The sequence below is a fragment of the Cyprinus carpio genome, chromosome A1 (genome assembly GCF_018340385.1).
Source record: "Cyprinus carpio isolate SPL01 chromosome A1, ASM1834038v1, whole genome shotgun sequence".
Lineage (NCBI taxonomy): Eukaryota > Metazoa > Chordata > Actinopteri > Cypriniformes > Cyprinidae > Cyprinus > Cyprinus carpio.
Genome location: NC_056572.1, coordinates 34,439,255 through 34,451,373, shown reverse-complemented (window position 1 = coordinate 34,451,373; position 12,119 = coordinate 34,439,255). Strand labels below are relative to the sequence as shown.

The 12,119-nt window shown below is 37.2% G+C and overlaps 1 pseudogene; it reads right to left on the bottom strand.

Moving 5' to 3' along the window:
- Nucleotides 1-8,208: 8,208 nt before the first annotated feature.
- LOC109059670 lies at nt 8,209-11,172 on the bottom strand (annotated as a pseudogene).
- Nucleotides 11,173-12,119: the final 947 nt, after the last annotated feature.

Sequence of the window (12,119 nt, the reverse complement as noted above, 5' to 3'; positions counted from 1 at the left end):
AGAACCATTGAAACCCCATGAGCTGCCAGAGCTTCCCTGGTACAAGCTGGGTGTGGGATATATTCGAGCTCAAAGGTCGGTCATTTCTCCTTACTGTTGATTACTTTTATTACTTTTCAAAATACCCAGAAGTTCAACAGATTCCTGACAAAGCTGAGTCTACAGTAATTGGAAAACTGAAAGCTATATTCCCTAGGCATGGCATTCCCAAGGAGATCATAAGCGATCATGTGCCATTTGCTAGTGCAGAGGTGCGTCAGTTTGCAAAAAACTGGGGCATAAACTGGAAATATTCAAGCCCAGGTTACCCACAGTCTAACGGGATGGCAGAGCGGTCCATCAAAACATCAAGCTAACGCTAAAGAAAGCTGAGCAAGCTAAGATGGATCCACATCTCGCACTTCTATCACTGAGAAACACTCCGGTGACGGGTCTTGGGTACTCACCAGCTGAATTGCTCATGGGCCGGGTGTTACGGAGCACTCTTCCAATAGCCAGTGTGGCTCTGAAACCTAAGCACCCTAAAGATGTACAGAAAAAGTTGGTTCAGCAACAGCAGAGGCAAGCACATTATTACAACCAACATGCCAAACCTCTGTCTGTGATTCAGCCGGGATCGGTCGTCAGGGTGGAAACATCACAGGGTTGGAAGCCAGCAGTTGTTACAGAACAAAGGCCGGAGCCTCGTTCCTACAACATTGTGACAGATTCAGGTCAGACATACAGAAGAAACAGGAGACACTTGCTTACAATCAAAGACCAAGACCTAACAGGTGTTGTCGAGGAAGTTGGAGGAGATGATACAGAAGGGACTGTGCAGAAAGACAATGTGCAAGATCAAACTGCAGTATTTGAAAACACTGAGCAAGGAAAATCGTACTAGGAGTGGGAGGCTTGTGAAAAGGCCAAGTAGATTCAGCGATTTTGAAATGCACTAAGAAGAAAAGAAAGTTATGCTTATGTTCTGAGTGTTTTGGTTAAAAGATATAACAAACATATATCCAGGTGCTGTTTATTATTTCAGTTGCCTCAAGCTGTAAATTAAGTGAGGGGTAAAACTTGTTTATTATATGTTGGTGAGTAAGTATTGTTTTCTTTCTGCATTTCCTTTTAAATTTCCTAAAAAAGGGGGATGTAGTATATGTGGCTGCATATAGGTAATTAAAAGAACTCAAGTCTGTGAGTATTGATGCTAGTTACATTAAGGTCCCGCTAGAGGGAAGTGTTATGTTGGGGATGTGTAGAAGTTGTTGGCATCCTGAGAGTGTGTGTGTTCTAGCGGCGGTATTAAAGCTGATCAACAGTCACAGTGCTCTCCTCTGATGTTTTTATGAACAAACCCACATAACAAGAACATGATATATACAAATAAGAAATGGTAGGGGGGAAACTCCGCTAGCAGGTGGTGGTAAGTCATTGAGTCATTCATTCAACCGTTCGCTGAATCATTCAGTAACAAAACACTGCTGTGGATGCTTGAAGATTGCGCAATACTTCTGCTGTGATCTTTGTTTGGAACTATTTTAGTTGGTGAAACGGAACAAAACAGTCAATATTGTGTCTTAAATGAAAGTAACCTAATTTATGTGACTGCTTAACTACTTGTTTATTTTACGTAAAATCAATGTAACATTTGCAATCGTGAGAATATTCGGCAAATAGCTCCATTGTCATGGTATGTTGCTTGACTACATCATGTTATAAATAAAAAACTCAACATTCAGAATTTTACCTCAGTATGTTTCTTCTGTGAGTTTCTTTATGTGTACCATTCAGCTCTTTTACTAATTTCATACTCATTTGTTTTGATTTCTCCATAAAAGTCTCTTACATGAAGCGCAAGCCTTGATACCAGAAATACTCCATCCATTATCAATCTCTGTTTACGGTAAGTGTAGTAAAATCAGAAGAATCATTCTCACGTTTCGATGCTTCACTGGTTATTTTTTTGTCTAATAGGCTATTTGTCATTCTTGAGCCATTTTTCAATAACTTGCATTAACCCATTTTAAACTAGCTAGGAGGCTGGTCAGCTAACTGTAGCAGTAACTACGGCTGGGGAAAATCTAATGTCTAATGATTGTAAACAGTCACTGAGTCCGTCAGAGACTGGAGAACATTTCATGGAATTGTGACCGAAAAAAATCAGAATTTAAGACTTTTTAAGAGCCCACGGCCACTCTGTGTATTAGCTACAGGTTACATATTGATAAAAAATTACTCAATGACTTGTTGAGCTTACAGTTATTAAAATCCCCAAATATAAAACTCCAGCACAGCTTTAGATGTCTGTGCAGCGTTAGGATGAAGCCATTCAAGACATCAATATTTTTTGCCAGGTATTGCACAGCTTTTATCCAGGATCCCCATCTTGTCTGGACAGCAAACACTGGCATGAGAGGAGGAACAGGGCCTGCGGCATCAAGAAAGCCCTCAATTGAAGACAACGCTGGGGTGACTGACAGAAAACACACTTTACCAAACCACCCATCTGGTTCAGTTCTACAGATGTGTCTGGAAACACCTCTTAAACCAGCTGCAGCAGATGTGCCAGATGTGTCAGTCACATGGTCAAGGAAGAGATAAGGCCCTCTTGGGGCTCTGCACTCTCTCTCTCTCTCTCTCTTTCAGATAACAGTTTACACACATGCGGGGTACATTTAACTGTTTGTGTTTTTACCATCCTTCATCTATTTTGTAACCAGTTCAAATGTAACCATAATGAAATTAACAGTGAAAGTGAAAGTGACGTGGCATACAGCCAAGTATTGTGACCCATACTCAGAAATCGTGCTCTGCATTTAACCCATCCAAAGTACACACACACACACACACACACACACACAGGAGCACCCGGAGCAGTGAAATACTGTTATATGTATGTATGTAACAGTAAATGAAATATGTAACAGTATAATGAAATACTGTTATTAAACCATTCCCATTATAAATTATGTGCATGATGTGCTTGAGGAAGATCTCAGTGCTTCTTTTTGTTGACAACAGCATGCAGATTTATACATGATTCTCATTACGAATTTGGGAAGATGTTTTGTTGTGCTTATCACATTGTCACATGCCTTCACAAAAACGTTACTGACATACTTTGGACTTTGAACCCTGGCGCCGCAAGCTCGTGCACTTTGGACTTTGAACCCTGGCGCCGCAAGCTCGTGCAGCGCTGTCGGAAATCAGAATACATGCAATTCATGCATGCATTATAAAATATAACATACTGCAGTTTATTTACTAATCGTTTGAGGTAATTTTGCGATTTCAATCATCATACAGTAGCCTAACCCCCAGCATCAGCCACCTCTTCTTCTCATCGGAGACATGTGATGCAGCACTAAACAGTCTCTCGCTGTCGGTGTTTCGAGCTTGTAATGATTTTTGCATCTTTCTCTGATAGTTTTAAAAGTTTTCACACTGCTGACATGGTTGCTGCATTAGTGCGTGCCTCTATTTGATCGCGTTAGTCATTGTTCGGTACATATTAGAGGTCGACCAATAGCGGATTTTGCCGATACCGATAGCTAGGTTGGACCACACTGGCCGATACCGATTAATTAACCAATAGTTTTTAAAATGGATACAGAACAAAAACTAAAATAGTGCTTTATTTATATATATATAAAACAGTACTGAATCATACTGGTAGTAGTAATAATAATAAAAGTAATAATAATAGTAATAGTAAATGTTGAAATTACCACAAAATCCATTTTATTTTTCCTAAATTCCGTTTAAATTTTTTCCAAATTCCGTTATTTCCATTTGAATTTGTCTGAATTCTGTTTTTTTCCGTTTTAATTTTTCTCCACTCTGTTTTAATAGTTAAAGTTTTTTAATCAAAAAGCAAATCTAATTAATTAAAACCATGAAACTTATACATTTTCACATCAATTTAATAAAAGTTTAACAAAAATTACGTTTAGGGCCCTATGAAATGTTTTATTGTTACCAAATTCTGTTTTAGCATGTCTAATTATTTGAACGCAAAAAAACAACTTAATTTATTAATTTAATTAATTTAATGAAGCCTTATGATTTTTTCCCCCTCAAAAATTCTGTGTTGTGTATTAAACTAGCTAGGAGGCTGGTCAGCTAACTGTAGCAGTAACTACAGCTGGGGAAATCTGCCTGTCTAATGATTTTAAACAGTCACCGAGTCCGTCAGAGACAGGAGAACGTTTTTGTGGAATTGTGACTGAAAATATTTAAGATCCATCTAATCGGAATTTAAGATATGTTAAGACTTTTAAGACTTTTATTAGGAAAACTTTATTTAAGACATTTTAAGACTTTTTAAGGACCCGCGGCCACCCTGTGTATTACAAGTAACATATTGATCAAAATTACTCAATGACTTGTTGAGCTTACAGTTATTAAAATCCCTAAGTATAAAACTCCAGCACAGCTTTAGAGGTCTGTGGTAGCATTGGAATGAAGCCATGCAAGACATCAAAATTTTCCAAAAAGGGTCTGGCTGCAGACTTGCACTTGCACTCTCAGACTTGCATTCTCAGACTTGCACTCTCAGACACTTGCACTTCCGCTAGTGACATTACTTGCAGTCTTTATTTTATATTTTGTTCTATTTATTTATTATTTTTTGTTTGAATCTCTCAACATTTTACAACAGCAGCCAGGTATTGAAGACAAGAAAAAAAGAATCTAAATTACGAAGTCACTTGCAATCACCACTTGCACTCTCAGCTACCTGCGACGTCACTTGCAATCAACAGAAACCGTGCATGTTGCCAATGGAGACAAGACGCTGTGGTGATTAAACGATTAAAACTAATTTAGTACCATCACGTACAGGGGTCCTGCAAGAAAAAAAAAAACAAGACCCGCAAATCCGCGGCCACAAAACAGCAGAATATGAACGCTTAATATGGCTTAATGTATTAAGATGCTATTCAAATATAAAATTCAATATATTAATATAATGAATAATGTATAAAACATGGCAAAAAAACATGGCATAATGTGGCATAATATCAGACTAAGAAGATAAAGAGAAGAAACTCAATATGCTCCTCTTCATTATTAAAATATACATAAATAATATGTACAGGCAAGCAGGTGAGCCCAGAATAATGCAACATGCAAAGTTTCGCGTTAAGCGTTTTTCCATATAGAATAACTGTCTACAGCTCTTTTATTTCTTTGTCTTTGTCCATTAAGCTATGTGTTTTATTTATAATGATTTTCTACGGGAGGAAATGAAACGCTTAACGAGAGACTTTGTGCATTGCGTTCACATTCTGCTGTTCTGTGGCCGCGGATTTGCGGGTCTTGTCTTTTTCTTGCAGGACCCTGTACGTTACGGTACTAAATTAGTTTTAATCGTTTAATCACCACAGCTTCTTGTCTCCATTGGCAACACATACGATTTGTGTCTATTGCAAGTGACGTCCCAGGTAGCTGAGAGTGCAAGTGACGATTGCAAGTGACTTCGTAATTTTGTTTCTTTTTTCTTGTCTTCACCACCTGGCTACTGTTGTAAAATGATGAGAGATTCAAACAAAAAGTAATCAATAAATAGAACAAAATAAAAAAGACGGATGTCACGAATGGAAGCCAAGTGTCTGAGAATGCAAGTCTGAGAATGCAAGTGCAAGTCTGCAGCCAGACCCTTCTCAAATTATCTGACAGGTATTGCACTGCTTTTATCCAGAATCTCAATCTTGTCTGGACAGCAAACACTGGCATGAGAGGAGACAGGCCCTGCAGCATCATGAAGACCCTCAGTTCAAGACAACGCTGGGGTGACTGGACGAAAACACACTTTAACAAACCACACATCCGGTTCAGTTCTACAGAAGACTCTTTAATTCAGAGGCGTGTCTACATGTTTTAAATATACATCACCCTCCCACCATTAAATATACATTGCCACCCCATGAGCCCCCCCCCCACCAGATGTCTTGCGATAGACTTGTTTTTTAGTAAATTTGTAACTGCATCTGGCAGTGGCGGATCCTGGCATGTGTAGCTGCCTACGGCCGCTTTCTTCTCCTCTTTAAACTTAATTTTAGGCTGTTTCTATAGCATGATATTTGACATATCGAGAGCGCATAATGTTATGTGATCCATGTAATGCGCGAGCACGAATCTCCACTCGCAAGTGGATTTCCTTCACTCACACAAAACTGGATGTGTGCTTTTAAATATACATTGTTCTTTTATGAATTGGCTCTGCTTTTGGTCAGAGATTACTCTAAAAATCAAACGTTCTTGCATCACTGAAGACTAGCGTTTTTTTTCTAATTCAGATGAGGAGTAGGCTTATCTCATTAAATGGAAGCAAGCTGATTATAGTCAGCCTTCACTAGTTATTTATTTTATTAATAGCCTACTTATTTTAGTTAAGTGCTTAACTTATAAATATGCATTTATTCAATTGTTTTATTAAGTGCATTTGTATTGTATTTGTATATAGTTTTGCAATAAAAGCGTATTAACAAGGTTCCAGAAATAATCACTGAGGGTGTTTCTAAAATTAGCGAGGGTGCTCCACCCAACAAACATGAGACGTCTATACGTCGTGCAGATCAAGTCTAAATTGCGTCGGTCGGTCTGGACCATATCTGGACGTCTACTCGACATGCAAATCCGGTACATATCTGGACGTCAAACTACGACGTCCCATGGACGTCGATATGAGGTTCAAAATTTGACCGTCGGGCTAAGGATTTTCTTGGACGTCTCTACAACGTGCAGAACAGGTTCAGGAAATCGATAACTTTTTTTTAATATACATATAAACGCAACAAAGCAATCCTTTGATTTCTGATTTAAATATCACATGTACCCTATACTCTTCTGAAACATTTAGGTGTTAAAATGATGTAATATATAAAGGTTTAAAAACATTAAACATTTATATATACATAATTACATAATGTGACCATATAAAATCTTACATGGATTTATTTATGGTATGGTTTGTGGTATTTTTCACTGGAGCATTGACAGAAACAGCAGTTTAAATCTGTATAAGATCTATAAATTAAATATAGTTAATTAAAGTTATAGTCTTAATGCCCATTTTCACATATTTTCTCCCATCTATTGCTTTGGTCATCATTGTGTCAATCAATGCTACTTCGAGAGTGAATCCCACATAAATATGCAGATGTCATTCCCGAAACTTTGCAATGTGTGTGTGGCTGAAAAACAAAGTTCTACATTTTAAATGGATCATAGACTAGAAAGCTTGCAAAGAGTGTTTATTACCACTAAAAAACTGTCACTCTTTGTTTAGTGAGTGTATACACGATGTATTTTAACATAAATCGTGCCGCAAACCATAACCCCCAACCCCCAGCCCCCCCACCCCCCACCCCCTGGCCCTCTTTTCAGCCAGTGCCCCAGACTGGCCACCCCATTTAAAAATGCTCTAGACACGCCCCTGCTGGAAACACCTCTAAAACCAGCTGCAGCAGATGTTCCAGTCCCATGGTCAAAGAAGGGATAAAGCCCTCCTCTTGGGACTCTGCACTCTTTCTCTCTCTCTCTCTCTTTCAATCACACTCCCTCACTCACCATATCTCCCCATCTATCTCTCTCTCTCTCTCTCTCTCTCTCTCTCTCTCTCTCTCTCAGATAACATTTTACACACATGCTTTTTTACCATCATTCCTTTTGTTTTACCATCCTTCATCTATTTTTGTAAACAGTTCAAGGGTAACCATAATGAAATACTGTTATTAAACCATTCCCATTATAAATGATGTGCTTGCTGCTAACTAGTCTCAATTCAACATTAACATTAAAGTGCTAACTATTGCAATACAATATAGTCACATAATATCAGTGCTCTCCCACATATTTAGCTGTTCTAACTGGTCTTATTTCTGTGGTTGGTATACGTGGCAGTGGTGGGGGTAATAGACAAGAAAATAGATAATTTTACACCATCTTGCTGTTAACGTTTCTTTAGTCATTCTGCAATCCTACACTCTGAACCACTGCAGAGAAAATCACCCTTACAATCCTCATTTTATTATTATTGTTCTCAAATGTTTTAATTAATTTTAAATACATTTTTAATCATTTTAAAATTGTAATACTTTGCTTTTATTGTTGTGATTATTTTAATCGTTTTTTATGTAAAAGCACTTTGAATTACCATTGTGTATGAAATGTACTATATAAATAAACTTGCCTTGCCTTGAAAAGTATCCCCATTCTGACTTATTTTACATAAAATATATAAAATAACAAGAAAACAACAGGTATTTTCCCTCTGTTTTTATGAGCAAACACAGCTATCAGTATTCCAGCAATCACACTGAGCACAACAATCATGATGACTGATGTCCTCCAAGAATTAAACATATTACCTGTAAAAACATAACAGCAATTAAGCATTCTGACGAGATGATTATTAAATATATAATGTTTGGTTTTGAATGGTACATAGACAGTAAAATGTTTTAGCTTTACATAATGTAATTGACTGAGCTGATAATCATTAAATCTTTTTTTTACTGCATCAAAAATACCACAAGATGATGACAAAATTACAGTAACAAAAGTGTCAGTCCTTACTTGAGCTGATAATCAGTGCCTCCAGCATGTGATGTCTCAGTTTAACTATGCAGTGAATCTTGTCATCACGGTGATGTACAGTAGTGGTGTGTTTCACACTGAATCCGTCTGTGTTTCTGTGTGTCTCTGTAGTTTCTGAACTCAAACTGACTCCTTCACTGTCCAGCCACTAAAGATCAGGTTCAGGATACCAGCCTTCAGATTCACACTGAAGATGAAGCCCTCCTGAATGATCAAACCCATCTACAGTGATCACTGGAGGACGTCCTACAGCTACAGACCAACAAGAAGAGCATTCTGTTGTTGTTCTGGCTTTTTTAAGTTAGATAGAGTATGTTAATGCTGGAATACACTACACAACATTTTCCCGATTTTTCCCCAGTTTACAGTCTGGAGAAGTTGACGCTAGTTAATGAAAGTCAGAGCCAGTCTGCAGATTTGAACTGACTTGAGTTGCGTAGTGTATGAAGGTCACAGGCTCCAAATTTTTAGCTTCAGACTTTGATTCCATTCAGTCGGAGATCAAACATGTTTGATATTTTCAGTCGATTTTAGAACAAGTAATTCTCATTCGTTTAGTGTATGATGGCCAGTTTTTCCTCTGACTTACAGAGCATGAAATTGTTATCGGAGCAACTTGAAAGTCTGGTAGTGTGTGATCCTCAGTCGTTTAGTGTGTGATGGCCAGCTTTACTTTGTGATTATTTACAAATTCATTAAGTGTATGGTTTTAAAAATCTGTTCAGATTTTAGAAGTAGTGTATTCCAGCCTTTAGTTTTCAATGGTTTTACTCACCTTCAACTTTGACATCAACAATGACATCATCAGACCAGGATTTGGACTGAATAAAACATTTATAAAGTCCTTCATCAGAGACTCGGACTGATGAGAGTTTGAGTGATGCATCTCCGCTCTGTAGTTCTTTGATGGATCAGTTTTGTTCTCCCTCTGTAGGACTGACTCTGATCTGTATTTTTGTCTACATGATCATCATAAAGATGCACTAGTGTGTCTTTCAGATCAGATCTAAACCACTCCACTCTCATGTCCACAACACTGATGTTGGGTTTGACTGAACAGGGCAGAATCACAGCTTCACCAGCTACAGCAAAAACAGTATCTGCAGATCCCACGACTTCATACCGCTCTGTTACAAGAGAAAGAGAGCAGGTCTAATTAAATGTGAACCTCCTGTCAGCTGAACTGTCATCCTTCAAGGTCTACAGTGTTCACATGTAAAGCAGTGACTGTCCTTCTCCACACAGCTCTGCGTCCGATCATCTCTGCTTGAAAACACTGCTTTTGTGCATTTTACCATTAGCATTAATAAATGGCTCTTTGTAAACTTTATTCTAACTGGTTAATATTTCTGAATAATGATAAATAACTGACAATTTATCCAGGAAACCTACAGTTTCTGTTCTGTGGTTTCTACACTTAAGCTGATAAAATAATTTCACCTGAGATCAAAATTTCACATCCATTTATTTGGTAAGAATGTAATAAATGGCATAATGTACAGTGACCTGGTCATTATCACATAAACTATAAACTAAACTATAATTATAAATATAGTTCAGCTGGACAATGAATGAACATGAACACACACTTCAGCTCTTTTCATTGGGTGTGAATAATTACCTGATCTTGAATCTGTAATTCCACTAATAATCAGCAAAGTCAAACAAATGAACTTCATCTCTAAAGGACACAAAGGAAAATAAAACATTATAAGAAACAGTTAACTCATGTGTTAACATTCATGCGTTCGCTCTGAATACTTGCACATTTACATTTACAATTACATTTTACATTAGGGTGACCATATTTTTAGTTTTCAAAAAAGAGGACAGTGGGAGCAGGATATGTTCGTATCCCTTATCAAAACTCTAAATATGTCATTTCCATAACTAAAATATAGAGGGCCTATTCTACAATCACCGTTTTGCAGATTGATTTTAAAAACAGCTAAAAGCAGTGGCAGCTCCAGGATTTTTTATTAGGGGTGCTAAGGAGGGGCTTAACAGTTCAGGGGTTGCTAAAAAAACTAATTAAATTGCTTGAAAGTACAGAACGTCTGTAAGCTTCAGCTCTCTAAATATCATGCAAATTCAGCCACCATTTATTCTTTTTTATAAAAATCATCTACAAAAAAGGCAATGTAACCTGCCCGTGCTGAGATGAGTCGTATCATGTGACGAATATTGACAAATTGGCAATATTAAGAGGATTTAGTATTTCCTATGTAGGCCTGTTACATTCTTTCTTACATGACGAGTTTTTAAAAGGTCTATTAATTTATACAATTAATTATTGGCCTATAATTAAAAGAATTAACACTGCAGTCATCAATGAAAATGATGAGCAGCTTTATTTCGTGCACCAATTTTCAAAAACAACCTGTATAACGCGAATTACTTTTCTTCTCATGTTTTTCACTATATGGGCCACAAGAGAAATATTAAAGGAATAATTTAAGACAGTTATATACCGTTTTCAGCATATGTTGAAGTAGTTTCGTCTCGCGTTGTCTCAGAGAAAATGCGCCGTTAATGCAGAGAAAGCTCCGTTACTTTTTTTTACTTTCACTTTCTCTTTCAATTGACTGACGTTCACCGGCGTAAACTCTTGCGCAGTTTGCGCGTTGCTTGCTTGTTGCTTGACCCCTCCCCCATAATATCAATTGTTTATAGGCCACATATAAGGCTCTTCTTTTTTCTTTAGGTTTTTTAATGTTTATCTTTCAATGTTAATGAAAATGACACCAAAAAAAATTTTTTTACGGTCTATGGTTGAAACCAGTCTCTGTTCGTGAGGAGTGTCTCAGGCTTTAACTGTAGGATTATTACTGGATTCTGCAGAGCGCTGAGATCTTTACAATCAGTTTGAAGGAAGCCAATAGATTTTAAATAGCTCTTTACTACAAAACTCCAAGATCACAGTCAGTTTTCATTCAGAGCAGATAAAGTCATTTACTACAAGTTAAATCTGTTTGTCTAGTATGTAGAGCATTCACATTTTCGTATTTGATTTAATAAAAAATATTATTACAACAAAATGGCACAAATTCAAAGTCACTTTTCAGGAATGAAGTGAAGGGTTAACAACAGAACCAGATCAAATCAAGACATAAAAAAAATAAACAAATGAAAATTTTTTAAAGGCTTAATATTTTTTTTTAGTTAATTTCTGAATAAACAGAGGAGGGGTTTAAGGAATCTATGTTTTTGTATAAAATATTTTGCCAATATTATAATGTAATTAATCAAATGAAATAAAACGAAACACAAAAAAAACTTTTTTTTTCTTCTCCAAAAGCCGCTTGAGAAATTGCATTACAACATTTTATAGAGGGCATGTATCGAACTGCACGCTGAAGTCATCAGTCAGTGACCGCATGGTCCTTTCAGTCACTGTACGCCTGTTCGGTGTGACGATCCAGTTCCCTTTCATAGGTCACTTCGATGCTGCGGTGACGTCACCGTATGGGAACACCTTTCGGTGTGACGAATGTCTGAAGCCCTATACCATCCCGCCAATTTTATTGGCCAAA